Below are 18708 nucleotides of genomic sequence, written 5' to 3'. Positions count from 1 at the left end.
ATGAGGATGATATGTAGCAGTGTAAATGAAGTGTAGTCTTGTACAGTCTCAGTTCGACCGTTCCTGAGATGTGTTGTTAATTTAAACCCAACCACCAAAGAACACCGGTATCCACGATCTAGTATTCAAATCCGTGTAAAAATAACTGACTTTACCGGGACTTGAACGCTGGACTTCGAAATCAGCTGATTTAGGAAGACGCGTTCACCACTAGATCAAAACCCGGTGGGTTTACATTTTTTGTTTTAGAATCCGATAAGTTACACGTATAATAAGAATCCGTAATATAAAAGTATCTAATCTTCATTTATTAAATTACAATAATTTTTTTCAATTTTATAAGAAAATAACCACTTGAAAAATATTTTTCCTTACTCTAAATTGATAATATACGTCTAAACGCTTTGTAAATTATCCTTCTATATAATAAATATATAATACATTTTGTACGTTAATTGTTTAAAATTATAATTTAAGATTTTACAATAGTAAGGTATTTTTTTTCTATAGGCTGTTATCGGTATTTTTCTAACGATCTTTTGTTAGATAAAGGTTGAGCCTATTAACTCTCTGAATTAAATAAAAATTAAACTACGGGTACCAATTAAAAATTTTAATTTAATAATAAGAAATAAAAGGATAAAATAATATTGCAACCGCTAATTAGAGGTGATGGAAGGAATAAGGATAAAGGATACAGATAGATTAGATAGATATAAAAGGATGTTATTACTACTATTATAGTTTTTTTTAATATCCTTAATTTCGAAACAATTTTTCTGGTTTCCTGTATTTTTATTTTTAGTATTACTACTGTTTATTTTTAGTTCTATTTTACTTTTTGAATGAAATAATCTTCTTTTCCGTTCTTTTAAAAAGTGCACGCTAATGAATATCCTTATACAGGCTAATTTATTTTTATTTCAGTAATTCCTTTTATGTAAATAGTATCTAAAAATAAAACAGCAGGATTACTCAGCTTAATATGCAAATTACTATATATATATATATATATGTATGTAATTTAAAAAATATAAAATCTAAAGGAATAAACCGCACAATATTTTCCAAAAAAAAAAACTTTAGCACGTGTTTAAAAAAAAATTCCCTAATTAATAATAAACCATTTGCTCAAATTCAGATTAGATAAATTCTAATTGTACTTGGTTTTTAATTCTTAAATTACCAATGGTCATTCATCTTTGGACTACAATTTACGGCATTGTATCAGAAATTTTGGTCAGTGATTATAAAGTAAAAGGTCTTGTTTTTAATTTTATATGAATTATTCGACATTTTTACTTCCTTGTTCAAAGTAAAGGAAGTATTGTGATCGCGAAACATTTCGGTTTTCAGATTTAAACGGAAATTACCATTTTGACCATCCCTGAATTAATTTTGAATAGTTTCGGCGTGTACTACGTATGTAGCTCACATAACTCAAGAACGATTAGCCGAAGGATGTTGAAATTTTGGAATTAGAACTGTTGTAACATCTAGTTGTGCACCTCCTCTTTTGATACCCAAAAGAAAAGAGGAATCGACTGGACCAAAAATGTCCAAAAAAGTCCAAAATCAAAAACATTTGGATTTTGGACTTATTAAGCCCTCATTAAGAGCTTTTCAACGAAATTTCATCGGTGGTACTTATTTTCATCGGCTCCAGAGTTATAGACAAATAAAATTTTAATTAATGTAATATTTGGATCTTACAAGGGGAAAGCACATCGGTTCAATCCGACTTTATCTGCTTTTTTTATCTTTGTTTTTTTGTAATTATAATATTTTGATTTGTTGATAATTATTAACCTCTGATTGTAAAAAAGTTTACAATAAAAAAACAATATGATAAGTTATTAATGAAATAAAAGTTTATGTATTTATTTATTTAAAAACAATGTGTAAATATCTTTTAATAGGCGTACAAGAAAGTTACGTGGTTTACAGATCAGACTTTTTCCTAATATATATGTATTAACATTTATGGAGGAGGTCTAATTATTTTCCATTAAAATAAATTTTGTGATTGCTTTTATTAGTTGTATGTATAATATTAAGTGTTTATTTGATAATTATTTACTTATTGTTCGGCAAGAATCTTAATAGAATGAAGGGTGTCTTTCAAAGGATGTTACATGGAATGATGTCGCCATCATGATCTATGTAAATATATTAAATTGGTTTTCTTTTTCTGTTACCATTTCGATGTTTGACCGTTTTTACGTTTATACGAATTAAAAAACCAGAATCCTGTTCTTTCGGGAAAGCAATGACTGCTTCTTCAATGAATGGTATATCTAGAATTTTCATTTTAGACATTTTTTATCGGAAAATATATTAATAAGAACTAGTTCAAATAAGTGGGAACAATGATTACCGTATATAAGACAGAATAAATAATATGTTGTTTTAAATAATTTATACATTTTTATTATTATTATTGCCGATCTTGACCATCTCCTGAAATATGCTTGTAATTTCTTTTTCAACTCGTTCCTCTTTCTCCTTCATGCTTTCATTATTTTACTAAATTGTTTCTTCTTTTTTGTGATTGCATGATCTGGATCTTTTCTTTTCCACCTCCCCGAAATCTGTAATTTTTTTAATATTTTCTCTAATGGATTACCATTTGTAATTCTTGAAATCAAACTGATTAAATGAATCGTTGTAATTTTTCATTATATAGTACAAACTTCATTTCGTCATAACTGACCAATCATTATAAATTTTTTCGTTTATACGCGCGACAATATCGTATTTTAATCGGTAAGATAATAGGTTGCGATTGTAAAAAATTTAATTTTAAAAACGGTTGTTGTGCATACACTTTAAACAAAACTTAAGTTGCTCACTATTAATACATAATTATGAAATTATGTTTTGGAAATTATGAATCTTTACATTAAAATTAAAAATTATACTTCTCTAAAATTAAAAAAAATAAACTATTTGTATTTTTTACATTATTGAACTTAAATATCTTAAAATAAATAAAGTTTATCGTATTTATGTTTATTACTGATTGAAATCAATAACGAATATTAGAAGGTTTAAAAACCGAAGAAATTTCTGAATTTTTAGATATTAAAAATGTTTGACTTAAAAAAAGAGAGAGTCTTAAAACCAATATCGACCCGATTAAGAGAAACACTTGAAACGACTCTATTAGTCGTTTAAAATGGTTTACCTAAAAATAAGTTTAATATTTTTTTTGGCCACATTTTTAAAATAAATAAAATTCTATAAATCTTTGCGCTGACTAGCTTCAAACGATCTGCAATTAATGTACGTATAGAATGTAATTTTTCTTTCTTTAAATGTTTGATAAATATCTGCAATAAAAATAATTTAAAAAACAAAAATATGTTATTTGACTAGTCTTATGTAATACAACTGATAAATATTTGTCCAATAACATTGTCAGTACGCTATCTTAATTAATTTAATTATCCCATAAAACGTTTAAACCTTGAACTGCCATCGATCTTATGAATACGAATTTAACGTCTCTTAAATTGGAATTTTTTTTAATGAAATTAATAAAAATAAAAAACCAGGCAATATTTTCAATATTTATTACTTTTAAAAAAAGATTATTACTGAAATGAAATAAGGTTATGACCTCATAATTTTTCAGAAATGTACGTGACTTTTAAACAAAACCACTTACGTTTAGAAATTATGATAAAATATTGACGTAATTTTACGTAAAGTTTGGGTGTTAAATATGAATATCGTAATCCCTAACTAATTTCTGATTTGATTTAGTCATTTAGTTTATATATTTACATAACAAAGTTTCAGATTTATCAGCTCGGGATTGGCTTTTTTCATAGATTTATTATAAAATGTTATATAGATTACGTTTTTTTGTTCTTCTGATCTATTTTCCTTCGGTTTAAATATTTTTCAAAAGTTTTTTGATACTTGATATATAAAGCTATCAAGAGATTTTGGATCCCGGATCCAAAAAGCAGAAAAATCTTTTTTCTTATTTTAGCCTTTATTAAAGGGGTGTTAGATTTAGGAAAAAACTCTACATAAGCTATGATATTTATAGAACATTTATCTAAAATCTACTTCCCACCTTTTATATATTCTGTTTTTTTAGCTCTACTTTTTTCAGTTTTGGAAAGTCATGCAATGCATTCCAATTTTTTTTAAAGTTGATATGAAATTATTTCTATTTTTGAGAACGGTTATAAAATATTAACTAACTGATTTTTATCTTCATTAAGTTACGGATGGCATTTAACAAACTGGTCGGTAGACATTTAAATTTATGACACAAATTACCATCGATTTTAAATTTAATTTTTTTGTGTTTTTTTTAAAAGTTCTGGATTAAATAAACTAAAATGTCTCAGGTTAATGTATTTCTGTTATTCGTTGCGGTGTTATTTATGAATTAAAAAAACGGTACGCGTTGTATTTTCAGAGTATTGTAATCGATTTTCATTAATGTTTTATTATTCTGTACTTCATTTTACATTTTATTTTTGAATTAGTGATATTAAACAGGAACCCTGCTGTTTAAAATTTTATTGTTATTTCAGTTACGAATAGTATATATTGGTATATAATACTTTCCACATTGCACATTACAATTTATGTTATAGACTACGCGTTGTTTATTTGATGCGTTTAAAAATATATTAGGAAACATATTGTCGATAATGTAAATTAGTCTAGGCTGCTTGATTTATTGAAGTAATGAAAGTAGTTTAGCTTATAATTTTATCTAAAAGTATATAAAGATTTTAGATAATTATTTTTAAATATCATAAATTATACTATCGTTTAAAAGAAAATTTAGAATACGTAAATATAAAATTTAGAAGTAAATAAACTTCACGTATAATTTCAGCACTTATGAAGTTAACATTTGTGTTTTACATCTAGCGTAAAGTATTTTCCTAAGTATCTAATTTTCATGTATTATTTCTATTCTCTGTATAAAACATATAAATGTAAACTGAGTACCACAGATTCGATTATATAGAATTTCTATAATAACAATTTTAATAATTTATTTTTAGTTGAAATATATATATAACCCTTATAGAACCTGCTTATTTAATGGATTATGATACAAAGATACTCTCATACTTTTCTGTTGTGTAATATTGCATGAAAATATTGCCAGTTATTTGAGAAAAATTTAAAATAATAGTATTCTGTCGAAAAATTCTCCGTAACTAATACTCTATGTAATAGTATTATGAAATCAAAATAATGGGAATTATTCTTTATTTTTAAACAATAATATGTAGTATTCTTTCAAATGAAAAAAAAGTTCATATTAAAATATAGAAACAGCTCTAATTACGTAAAACCGTTAATAATATTACCGCTGTATGATATATAATTTCTAAATAACATTAAGCAAAGAGTATAAACAGCCACATAATATTCTTTAGTTTTAATGATACTACACTTTTGAATAAATGAAATATATGATTGAAATGATTTCAACGGATCGATTTATTTTTGTTATTGAGCAATTTCATACTTTTTAATATTTAAAAATTAATGATCTTGCCTGATCAGGTTAACATATAAGATAAAAATAACTTTCTTCTCATTTTTAATTTTAAAATCGTCGGATTAATTAAAAGGAATTAATTTTGTCTTAAATCAACGCTACTAATTTTTATATTTAAAAAAATTACTTTGCATTTATTTTTTTTTAAATTAAAAAAAAAAATTGAAGTAAAAGGGATTAAAAAGATTCTAAAATTCTATTAAATAGAAATTAATATTTTCCCAAAAATTATGATTCATTAAAAAAAAAGATTAAATTATTAAATAAAGAAAAACAAAGGGTTTTTGACCGCATCTGTCCCTTTTAAATCGGTGGTTTTTCGAACGAATTTCTTTATTCATTGTTAATTTACGTGCTACGTGCATTATTTCAATTTAAAAATAACGAATGATTTACTTGAGTCTTTTATATGACTACTTCCGGCGGCCCCTTTTTACATCGAGTACTTTCTGGAACGGGTTCTCGTCTCCTACTACGCTTCACCACATGAATTCGGCGAAGGAGGATCCACCTGTGCCTGGCAATTACCAGTTTTTTATTTGCCGTTTCGACGAACTCCCAAGCGTTCAATGCCATGCAAAACCTATCAGGGAACATTCGCTGCAACGCTATACAACACCGTCAATTTCGTAAAGACGTATAGTGTATCCGTTGCGAAATGTCATTGTACCAAAAATTAATATTAAAACATAAGTATAGAACCAAATTCAGGTAACCGGTTTCTATACATTAGATGTAGATACAGGGTTTAATTTTCGTCTTTGTAATAAGAAAACTTACTCTTATGCTTTCAATAAAGCATCTTATCTTATGCTTTCAATTATGGTAGTCCATAAAAATACCCGGTTTTTTTAATATTTATTTCTAATATTGTAATAAGAAATGTTATTAAAAAAAATGGTAACGGGAGGTTGGGTTTTATGTATATATATGTATTTATTAAATTTATTAGGCTGTTGTTTTTACCATATCCTATTTATGAGGTAATTATATCAGTCATTTGTTTTTGATTATGTTATTGTTTTAAATCACTATGTACGTTTTGACAATAAATAAACGTTCGAAAAATACATACGTCCAATATGAATGTGATTATGTACAGAATTTAAGCTACACTTTTGATACGCTCAAAATTACTTTTCTTTAATAATGATTTTTTTATTATGAATGTATCAATTTAAGGAACGGGTGACCATTAGAAATTTCAACAGCGTGTACATCATGAAATACGTCGTGTTATTTAAGTTTTTATATTATTTAATAAATGTAATTTTTATTTATTATGTTTTTGTAATGCTGAAAGGATCTTGAATAAATGGAAAATTAAAATTGGTTGTTTATTTAAAAAAAAAATATATCTGTTTTTATATTTATATATACGTATATAAATGACTGTTCATCCAAACGAACAAATAATTCGTTCGATTGAAAGATAGCAGGGAGAATAGAATATTTGGTCGAAGAGATGCCTCCGGATCTCCGGGGCGAGGACGTATCGGTGATATGTGGGAGTTTTGATGCGGGTGGTGGTCGGATTGGATGCAAACTGAAGGGGTCGGTGTGTGGAATACAGCAGGAGAAGTGAGGTTGTGAATCGGGTAAAGAGAAAAGGGGGGATAAATCAATGCGAAACGCGCTGGCTAACTGAATAAGCGTTCCAGATCAGCGCTTCTCAGCTATACGAACCTACAACCCGCCTATAATACATTCTTGCTTGGAATCAATTATTTTGCATCCGTGATGAGTTATGGTCTTCTCCCATCTCCCCCTCTTCTGTTTTCCCCTTTTCCTATAAAATCCCCCCCTTTCCGCTTTCGTTTCTGGCTTGGTCTTCTCGGCATGTCCCGATATTCCCGCCGTAAATTAGAAATTACACCCCGGTTTACAGGAATTAGGTTTGTGTCATTACCTTTTTAACTTACACTACGTACAAACAATGTTTGACAGCACTTCTCCTGTTACCTACTCTTTTGTTTCAACGTTTCCAACTTCATCCCGATTGTAAAATATTTATAAAAAAACACATTCCTTGAATATGTAGAAGTATTTATTTCTTCCGATCAAAAAAAACTGTATTAACAACGTAGGATTAAATTGAATTTAATAAGATGTTAAATGAAAGCGACTTGTATACGAAATACTAATTAAAATATGTTGGACCCCTTTAAAACGCAAATTTATTATAATACGAAACCGTATTAGTTTCATTTATTGCTCTTATTAATAAATGTATTTAATGAAACGTTCTACTATAGTACCTTCTTAATTAGTAAATGCTTTTATCCGTATGTAATAACAAATACATTACGTAAATAAAATTTATTACGATTTAGATTTGACGATGGAACAGTTATTTTATTCGTAATTTAAATATAATAAAGGTCTCAAAACTTAGCTACATAAAAGTATAATCAGTTTCATTTAAATAGATTAACGGATTTATAGAACTATGATAAAATAACCAGGAAAGCAACAAAAATTTACGATGCATGCCTATGTCACAAAATTTTCGTGTATAACAAACGGTGATCGATCAATTACCCGGCATTATGTATCTTGGAATATCTATCATTCAGGCTATCCATTATTTCTATACCCTTGGTAATATCGTTACACTTCTAAAAACAAATTATCAAGTCGGATTATCACTTATACGTATGATTTTCATATCCCGGACATTACTTCCAAGCACTATCGTTAAATTACGAAAATTGTAATCAGAAGACCACTTTTGAAAATCAATATACGGATAATTATGGTCATGAATTAAATCAAAACACTTAAGAAATGGATAATAACATTAAACAGGTAGCTGTGGAAATTTTACCGAAAGTTTAATCAGATCAATAAAGCCCGCTTGCATGAGCGTCCTGACTAGATAAAAAAAAAATCTGATAAAAAAAACCTTTTACAAAACCTGTACGACAGAAATGAATCATGTGGAATCATTAACCTCCGATAGCCTTCAACACATCCGTTAGATTACATATATATATATATATATATATAAAGAACATTGGAAACCATTTTTTTTTTTTTTTTTAATATTAGTAGACCTATATATAAAATAAACTTTCAAGACTAATCTTTTTTTGCAGAAATTGTAACTGGTTACAAATTGAGTAAGTCTATTTACAATATATATATATATATATATATATATATATATATATATATATATATGTATATGTATATATACAGAGTATTACGAAGTACTCACGGGACTTTCATAACGTATTCTACTCATGAAAATAATTTAAAAAATGTCGCATTATATTCCAAAATGCTTCTTTTGCGAGTTACCGCTAGTGAAAGATTTCGCTGGGGTTTTAGCTGCTCATGTGAAATGAGAGCGTACTGAAATTTTTAGGACGTTAATTCAGGAGCAGAGTTAATCACTTTTTGTGGATTAATACGTCCCATTGTGGTGGAAACCCCTTTTTTATGTTTGACGTACATTGTTAAATACCAATAATAAACATAAAAAAAAAACGTGTAAGATAAGTTGAATAAAACAAAGAAAAGTTAGAATAATTCGAATTTTATTTAGAAAAAGTACATTGCTACAGTTGTCAGAAAAGTACTTATTTAATGTAGAAAAAAAGCAAATTCACTGTTAAAAAATGCTGTTGAAAAAGAAAAAAACTGGAATTAAACAACAGTTGTAAAATAAAAATAAATAATGAAAGGTTATTTACATAATAATTAATTCCTTGTACGAAATAAAAGAAGTATTGTGTCGCGAAAAATTTCGGTTTTCATATTTCAACGGGAAAATCCATTTTAACTAGTTTCGCGTTACGTCTGTACTTATGTATGACGCATACATTTTTATTAGTTTCAACATGACATCTACGTATGTATCATGTACGTATGTATCTCGCATAACTCAAAAACAATTAGCCGTAGGATGTTGAAATTTTGGAATTAAGACTGCTGTAACGTCTAGTTGTGCATCTCCCCTTTTTATTGCAATTGAGTGATAGAAAAGTGTCCAAAACAGCCCAAAATCCCAAAAATTTGGATTTTGGACATTTTCTTAACTGTAGTGATAAACCTTCATTAAGAACTTTTCAACAATATAAGTAGATGGTACTTATATTCATTGGTTCCAGAGTTCTAGCGAAATAAAATTTTAATTAATGAAATATTTGGTTCTTACAAGGGGAATGGACATCGTTTTGAATCGGACTTCATTTCCGTTTTACTTTTTTTTAAATTTAAAGATATTGATTTATTAATAATTATTAACCACTGATTATAAAACAATTTTTTTACGATAATAATTAAATAATAACAAAAAATAAAAAATAAAAAAATATCAGAAGTTATTAATGAAATAAAATTTTATATACTTTTCATTTAAAAAAAAAGTGTTAGGTATATTAAGTAAATCGGGTACCGTGAACTGTGCTGTAGTTAGCGAAGGTTTTCTGTGAATTTTAGTTTTGACGTGACCGATTTTCTATTGAAGCAATGCCGTACTTATCTACAACAGAGAAATACGCTGATACGTTATTCATTTTAGGTGTGTGAAATGGTAATGCTACAACTACTGCAGTAGAATATGAAATAGGTTTTCCGAATCGCGTTAGAAATCCAAAATAATTAGCGCAGTTTTCGTGAAACAGATTCACTAGCTAGTAATCGTACCAACTACGAACGATCTGTCCAACACCACGCTGTTATTGATGAAATTATTGTCGATGTCCAAGCGTCAGTACACGAACTCTTTCTTTACGGATTGGAGTTTTGCATTCGATGATTTAGAGGATACTTAAAACAAATTTTATCCTTATCATAAACAGTCAGTTCGTCATCTGCATCCAGGTGACGACCCGCTTTGCTTGGAGTTCTGTAATTGGTGGAATACAAATGGTAAACTCTACAAGTATGTTTTTTTAACCGATCAGGCAAATTTCACTCGAGATGACGTTAGCGGCTTATGCAATGAGCATACTATTGGTAGACATAAATCCTCATGAAAAGGTAGAAGCCAATTTTCAACACCGATTTACCATCAATGTATGCCGCAGCCTTCTTCACAATCAGATATTTCGACCGTTCATATTACCTGGCCACGTAAGTACTGAATTACAATTCTTGAAGAATTGTAATTCTTTAATTGCCGCAGCTCCACGAAGATGTTTCTCTAGCGCTTAGGTAACAAATATACTTCCAATGCAATGGCACTCTTCCCAACTTCTCTTGTACTTTTTCCATTCACATAAATCATCTTCCTGAGAAATGGATCGATCGTGGAGGTTCACATCCTAGCCACCTTAGATCGCTTGATGTAATGCCTTTAGATTTTGCGTCTGGGGATGGCTGAAAGATATTGTTTACAAATAAAAATACATTCTCGTAGGGAATTAATTGTCTGCATTATGGATACAGCTGAGCGACTTTAGGACAGACATGAAGAACAAAATAGAGCAACAAAAGCAGTACAGAAGTACGTCAAGAAATTTGTTGAAAATGGCGGGCTCATTTTTGAACATTTGTTATAAACTGGTACGTATAATGCGTTTTGGTCTAGTGACTAAAGTTTCTAAATAAAATTCAAATTTTTCTTCGTTTTATTCAACTTATGTTACACTGGTAATTTTGAAACTGATCTTACACTATTTTTTTTCAGAATTAAATTCTCAAGAAGTTTTGTTTAAAGGTTTTACGTTTTATTACACATTTAACAAAGTTATTGTACGACGAATGTAAAACAGGGTTTTAACCCCAATTTATTGATTTTTACCCCAGATTTCTCAAAAACTACTGCAGATACAGTTTTGAGACTTATTTTTTCGATTTTTGTATTCAAAAACCATAAGAAATGACTAATTCTACCCTTTAATTAACGTCCCAAAAATTTTAGTACGAACTCATTTTACCAGGGTAGCTGAAATCCGAGCAAAATCTTTCACTAGCTGTGCGCAAACGAAACAGTTTTGGATGTATGTTTACGAGAATATTTTCCACTATTTTAACGATTAGAATAGGTTACGCAAATTCCGGCAGAGTTTTTTAATACATGAATATAAAATATATTTTAACATTATCCGTCAGTTTTTCAGAAATTGTTGACATCTTGTTCGTTTTTCAATAATCCGGCTCAATACAGCAAGTCGAATTACTAAAAATACTACTAAAATCGGCAGAACTGCTAAAATTCCGCTGAATGTCATGAATGGGTTTATTAGCCGTAGCTGCAAGTTCTGCGCTCTGTGCATGAGATTAGAAATAACATTTATGTAGTCTTTTGCTTATTTAGATTAATTTTTTTTTTTTTTAAATTCAAAATATAATTTATTTATTTTACCTTTTGTTTTTTTTTTTTTGTTTTTTGTTGCATATATTATAGTTGATTTAATATATTTATTTTGTTTTAATACAAATTATATTAAAATTTCAGTAAATTCTGTTAAAATGTATTATTGGTAATATTCTTTAATAATAATATTTTCACTAAAATACTATACCTGTTTCCAATTTTACTTCCTTGTACGAAGTAAAGGAAGTATTGTGATCGTGAAAAATTTCGGTTTTCAGATTTCAACAGAAATACCCAGTTTGATCATCCCTGAATTCATTTTGACTAGTTTCGGCGTGACGTCTGTGTGTATGTATCTCGCATAACTCAAAAACTATTAGTCGTACGATGTTGAAATTTTGTATTTAGAACTGTTGTAACATTTAGATGTGCACTTCTCCTTTTGATAGCAACCGAATGGAACAAAAGTGTCCAAAAAGCCCAAAATCAAAAAAAAATTGGATTACGTGCAGTAAAAAAGCCTTCATTGAGAGCTTTTCAATGATATAATAACTGGTACTTATTTTTATTGGTTCCAGAGTTATAGCCAAATAAAATTTTAATTAATGAAATATTTAGATCTTTCAAAGGGTAGGCACTCGGTTCGAATCAGTGTTCATTTCCTTTTTTTTTTAATTTTTTTTTTTAAATTTAAATATATTGATTTATTAATAATTATTAACCTCTGATTGTAAAGAAAAAAATACTATAAATAATAATAAAAAAAATTATGAAAAAATATTAGAAGTTATTAATGAAATAAAATTTTATGTACTTTTCATTGTAAGAAAATTTATGTATGTAATTTAATAGGCGTACAAGGAAGACATGTAGTGTTTACATCAGAAGTTTTTACAATTAGTATATCAGTTATTAGTATATAATTAGAAAAAGAAATATGTTGGTTTTATTCCCATTAACGGAAATTTTGATCAATATTTTACTGAGAATTATTATTAAGAAATATTTTTTTCTACAATGATCTCTTTAAGGTTGTCGTCTGATATCTTAATTATGTTAATAATTTAAAAAACTGGTCCATAAAAATGAGGCTATTAAAACAAAATAAATATAATAAATAACAAACGAAATATATTTATTTACATCAAATATTTAAGTTTTTACTGTGGTTATTCTATTTATATTTTATTAAAATGAATAAAACAATTATGATAATTTTTTTTTCAGGTATGTTGAAGAGGTTTTGCACCCTTACTATGATGACAAACTCCTTAGTAATTGTAAGTAATATAGATCAAAATAATATAAGTTAATAATATTTGGACCTTTTTCGGTAAGCGGGTACCACTTTTTTTGTTCCAAATCAGTGAGTATTTGCAGAGAGATTATAGTTATAATCTAACCAAACATAATCTACACTTACTGGTTAAGGTTAGCGAGCGAAGTTTAAGTTTGATTAGATTATATTTATAATTATAAGTAATAATGGTTATATTGGAAAACCCATATTTGAATAAAATCGACGAGTAGAAATAAAAAAAAAAATATAGAAGACTAATCCAGGGTTGATCATTAATATGGAAAATTGGTCCTTTTTCAGTAAAAAGGTTATTTGGTAATTGTTATAAAAATGTAAAAATGCACGTTTTTTATTGTTATTTTTGAGAAAAAATGTGGTACCCGCTTACCGAAAAAGGTCCTAATCCTGTTTTTACGAACACAATTTATTTCTTTATTAAATTTTTTAATTTATAATAATTATTTACGTTTCCTTTTACGTTTGAAATGAAATAAATATACCGCGTGATTGAAAAAGACCTTCCCAACTTTAAAAACCTATAAAAATTTATTTAGATAATTTACAGATTCGATTGAGGTTTCGTTTAATAATAAAAATATCAAGTTTGACTCGTGTAGTTCATTAGTACCAGTAGTTTATTAGTTCATCAGTGGCCACCGGCGTTGTCACCTGTGTTGTTAAAAATGGCTACATTTACTGGTACGGGACGTGCCCACTGTGTGATTTGGTTCACCGTTTGTAGCCAACGACTGTAATTCAACGTATTTTTCGTAGAGGGTAGGGAAGAGAGCCTCCTAGTATGCATACAATTTCCCTGTGGCACCAAACCTTCGTCGAGAATGTTGTTAAACATACAAAATCACCAGGACGCTTACGCGTCCCTGAAGCTGCTGTGGAAAAACTCAGAGATAGATTTACTCGCGGTCCAAAGAAATCAACTCGATGTGCGTCACGTGAGACCGGCATTTCGCAAACGACGATTTGGCGCGTATTAGGTAAACGATTGCGCTTGAAGCCGTACAAACTAACCGCGGTTCAACGCATTACAGATGATGACAAAGTTGCTCGGCTGTAGTTTGTGTAAAAATGATGAATAGAATTGCAGACGACGATACATTTTTAAGCGATGTAATTTTTAGTGATAAATCAACGTTTCACCACAAAGGCAAGGTAACTAAACCCCATAATTGCTGATCATGGAATAGCAAAACCCTAATGAAACTTTAAAGCACATTCGTGATAGCCCTAAGGTCAATGTTTTTTACAGCCTAAGCGAAAAACACCGTACGGTCCGTTCTTCTTCCAGTAGGCAATCGTAAATGGTATCGTCTATCTGGACACGGTTCAAAATTTTCCGATTCCTCGGTTAAACGATGACGATCAGGATGAACGCCATTACTATCGACAAGGGGATTTCCACGATATTTTCTTGATACTCGATTCGCAGATCGATTTCGATCGCGAAGGTTCAATCGCATGGCCAACTCGCTGCCTGGATTTGCCCCCAGATTTTTTTCCCTTGGAGTTTCATTAAAGATCAGTTTATGTACGATCTTTACCTGCTGATTGAATTAACGCTGTAGCTGCAGAGATAACTTGCTGGATACAGTCTGGAATTAAATCGACTTCAGGTGTCGCATTACAAAGAGAAGCCATATCGAACTAAAGTGAATGTTGGATGACAAATATGATTTTTTTTATGGAGTGAGACCTCAACCGTATCTGTAAGTTATCTAAATAAATTTTTAAAGCTGTGAAGTTCTTTTTGAATCACCCGGTATAATGGTAAAAGAGAAATATTGAGGGTATGAAAATGCTGTTAAATTAGAAAAAAACTATTATATAATTTTTTTTAATACTTAAAAATATATTATTAAATATTATTATTCAAAAATATATTGTAATTTTAAAATTTTATGGATTTTATTTATCGGTATACAGACCTAAATTTTTAATTTATTATAATCCTAAAAATCTGGTATTTTATCAAATCCTTACATAAGTAAATTTTCGAAGGTCGATTAAGAATAATTATTTATATAGTTTACGATAAATAATAAAATAAATAATTAAAAATAATCATCTTTTTAATTCATTTGGGTTAAAATTAGAATATAAAATATTGGTTATTTTTACTTCTCAATATTTTTAAATAATGAAAATTTTTATAAAAGTTTTTAAATTACAAATATTTTTATCATAAAATAGCTGTATGAAATTTGTAACAACTTAATTTCGTCTATGATTTGTTTTGAACAGAACACATAAGAGGTAGTAGGAAGGTTTATGTAGAAAAGCTTAACAAGTGTTAAGAGTACGTTGTTTGGTTTTAAAGACAACAAAGAGAGTACTATACAGAAAGACAAAGGATAATTTAGTATACGTGGGTGTGTTTGTATGTAAACGAACGGAAAGGGGGAAAACGTAGAATCGGGGTTTCCAACTAATGCGAATATTCTGTAGCTACTTAGGTACTACAGTAGTACTGTGTACAGGGGGGTAACCTTACTTCCTCGTGCCGCCATGTTGAACCGAATTGGATTATACCTTAACAGGGCGTTGAGTCTCATTCGGCTCAATGCTCAGAGGGTTGTGGGATGCGGAATGGAAATACAAGTTTTGGGTGGGCGGTCGGTCGGTCGGTCGGTTAGGGTAGGCTATCTGCTACAGAATATTCCTTTCGCTAATGATCATTCCTGTAGGAGTCTTCTAACGTTCCCGAGATTTTCTGGATATTATTGAAACGGTCATAAAGTTACATATTACAAGCTTGTCACAGTAATTGGGGTTTATTATCTACGCTTCCTCTAACGATTTCATTTGTTATTAAAGTATGTATCTCTATTAAAAAATGTACAACTCGTGAAATTATGAAGCCGTTTTGTTATCGTGTTTACACGAGTGTGCGCCCATCCCTGAACGTAAGAAATATATGTAAAAATCGTAAATATATTTGAGGATTAGAATAAAATATAAGTCGGTTTCAATATGATTTTCGATAAAAAATTGTATTACAATTTGAAATTTATTAACTTTTACTGGGAATAATATAGTTCAAATTTTGTCTTTCACAGCGCTTCCCCGTGATTTTCCAATCTTTTGAAATCTAACACGTGGCCCACTAATTTTATGAAGTACACTTACATGATTGCAAGATACCGTGAAAGATAACGATTAACATAACGACTGATTATTTGTTTTTATTAACATATTTTGAGAATAAATTTAAGGTTAGTTATACAGTTATTTGCCGCAGTTAACACTATTTTATTAATTAGTTAATTTTTTAACTAATTAATTTTTTAACAATTTGTTGAAAAAAAACGTGATGAATTTTTAATATTTTTTTCATTTCGTGTAACCGTTTAATTGAACTATTATTTCTAATTCACCTCTTTTTTTAAATAAGTTTATGTAGAAAATGAATTGTTTAAATTCATGATGTAATATAACTTTTTTTTTATTATCCTGTTAAAGAAACGTATAAAGTGGCGCCATTAATTTCTAAAAAAAATACATAATAAATTATATTTTGATTAATTAGTACAAGTTTAAACTAAATGTAGTGCATGATTTGATATACATAGTGATAAACCACCTATCAGTGGTCAAAAGTTATCGATATTTTTAACGGTCAAAAAATAACATTTGTTTTTATTATGTTTATTTTTAACATTAAATTCGGTAGTATATACCGATAAAAATATTATGTTGTTCTAGAATTAGGATTTGAATGATATTAATTTTAACATTTTTTTATAGAGAGTTTATTATAATGTTTATATCATTTTATTATGATTTTTTTTGTAAGTTTTAACGTAAAATTATTTTTTGTAAGACCAACTTGATTGCGTAATTTTATAATTTTTTTTTAAGCGTACTTATTGTGTACATTATGACATAAATCATTAGTGACAGCTTTGTGACTGAAAATAGAAAAAATAAATATTTTCAAACAGGGCATAATTTTTAATGTTTAATTTTATATAAATGGTTAATGGATTTTACTCGACGGTCAGAAAAATTTACAATTTCATTTTTATTTACAGATTTGTCAAACTTTAAAAAGCATAATTTCAAGTCTTCTTTCAGAATGGTATCTGTCCATTGCAAAATTATTTTGCAAAACTAATTTTATAATTCAATAAAACTATAAAAGAATAGATTATTATAAAAGCTAATATTAGAATTATAATTCTAAAAAGAATTATAAAAGATTAACTATTTAACGACTAAATTTCTGTTTGAAAGGCCTACCGATTCTCCGTTAAACATAAAAGAAAATTAATCGTTGAATAATAAGTGAAATAAATATTAAAATAAATGTTTTACGGAATAATGCTTTTCTTTGTCAAATGTATTTGACATAATAATCTGTACGTTTTACGTAAAAATCACTTGACTTCGATCCTATCGGAATAAAATATAAAACAACTCTAATGTTATCGTAAACTATTTTATGATTATAAGTAAAGTTACAAGAACTCAAGTTGATCAAAGTTAAAAGATTTTTGGTGAATTTGCCTCCAAGTTGATTTTTTACTTGTATATTGTTAAAACCTTCTGGATTGAAGCAATGTGTACAGAACATTGTTACACAGCAAAGAAGCCCTAATTTAGTTTAGTATGCCTTTTCAGTCTTCAATATGCCTGTAATACATGTAAAACACCAAAAGTACCCTTCGTCATATTTGTTTTCTCTAGAATAATGATATTATACAACAGATACTTGCGGTCAAGAAAACGAAAGTGTAATTTGTAGTGCTGTTATCAATTATATTTTAGTTGGTTTGGGACGATGACATGCAACCCATACGGGTTGGTTCGGAGAAAAACTAAGAGATACTTCATTTCTCAGTTTATCCAGTAATCCTCGCATAGTATGTATGTTATTCTTTAGAGTGGATTTTATTTTTTGGAAGTGACTTTTGATTTATGTTACGTCAACGACAGCCGTTACACGGTTGTGTACCGATGGTAAAGTAGAAGTTCTATTTTTGACTAACCAGCAAATTCTTTAGATGTAAAAAACTCGTTTTGTAGTTATAAAGTCAACTTAAAGTTAAGATTCTTGTTTCACAACAATGTAGACTACGTTGAAACCATAAAAACATGTTAAAAATGTAAATTGGACTTTACTAACCACGATTTGATTAAGGAATTTAATTTTAATTCTGCATTTTTATAAAGTAATCAAATCGTGGTTATGTAATCGAGTAAAACGCGAAATGACGCATGAATATTACGAATTACGAATAATAGTTTAATTAATTTCAATTGATTTTTTAAAACGCAAAAATACAATTAAAATATATTTTATTTAGAAATAAAAGGATTAAAGTTCAAATTAATATTAACGTATATAAACTATTTTTAAATAAAGGCTCTATGTTTAACGCATAAAAATTATTATGCCTTATTTAGTATTAATTAGTGTAAATATATAATTAATTACGTCATTATAACGATTATATTTTTCCACATTTCCTAATAAAAATCAGAAATATTTATCGAAAGGCTTGCATATAATAACTTAAAACGTGGGTGTAAGAAAAGAGACAGTCTGACGCCGCTACTCTCTGGGCGACCAAACTG

At 28.4% G+C, this 18708-nt stretch overlaps 1 protein-coding gene across 4 annotated transcripts in view; it reads left to right on the top strand.

Annotated features, from left to right (window-relative positions):
* LOC142330132 (homeotic protein antennapedia-like) overlaps positions 1–18708 on the top strand; it is a 485876-nt gene that overhangs the window by 380823 nt on the left and 86345 nt on the right. Inside the window, exon 1 of one of the 4 annotated variants that reach the window (XM_075375221.1) lies at positions 13039–13093. The exons of the other annotated variants lie outside the window; for them this stretch is intronic. The gene's annotated coding sequence lies outside the window, so the exon portion shown is untranslated. Of the gene's footprint in view, positions 1–13038; positions 13094–18708 lie in introns of those variants that run through there. 4 annotated transcript variants of the gene reach the window in all.

Source organism: Lycorma delicatula, chromosome 9 (assembly GCF_047948215.1).
Source record: "Lycorma delicatula isolate Av1 chromosome 9, ASM4794821v1, whole genome shotgun sequence".
In the NCBI taxonomy this organism is placed as follows: domain Eukaryota; kingdom Metazoa; phylum Arthropoda; class Insecta; order Hemiptera; family Fulgoridae; genus Lycorma; species Lycorma delicatula.
This window is presented reverse-complemented; position numbering and strand designations above follow the sequence as displayed.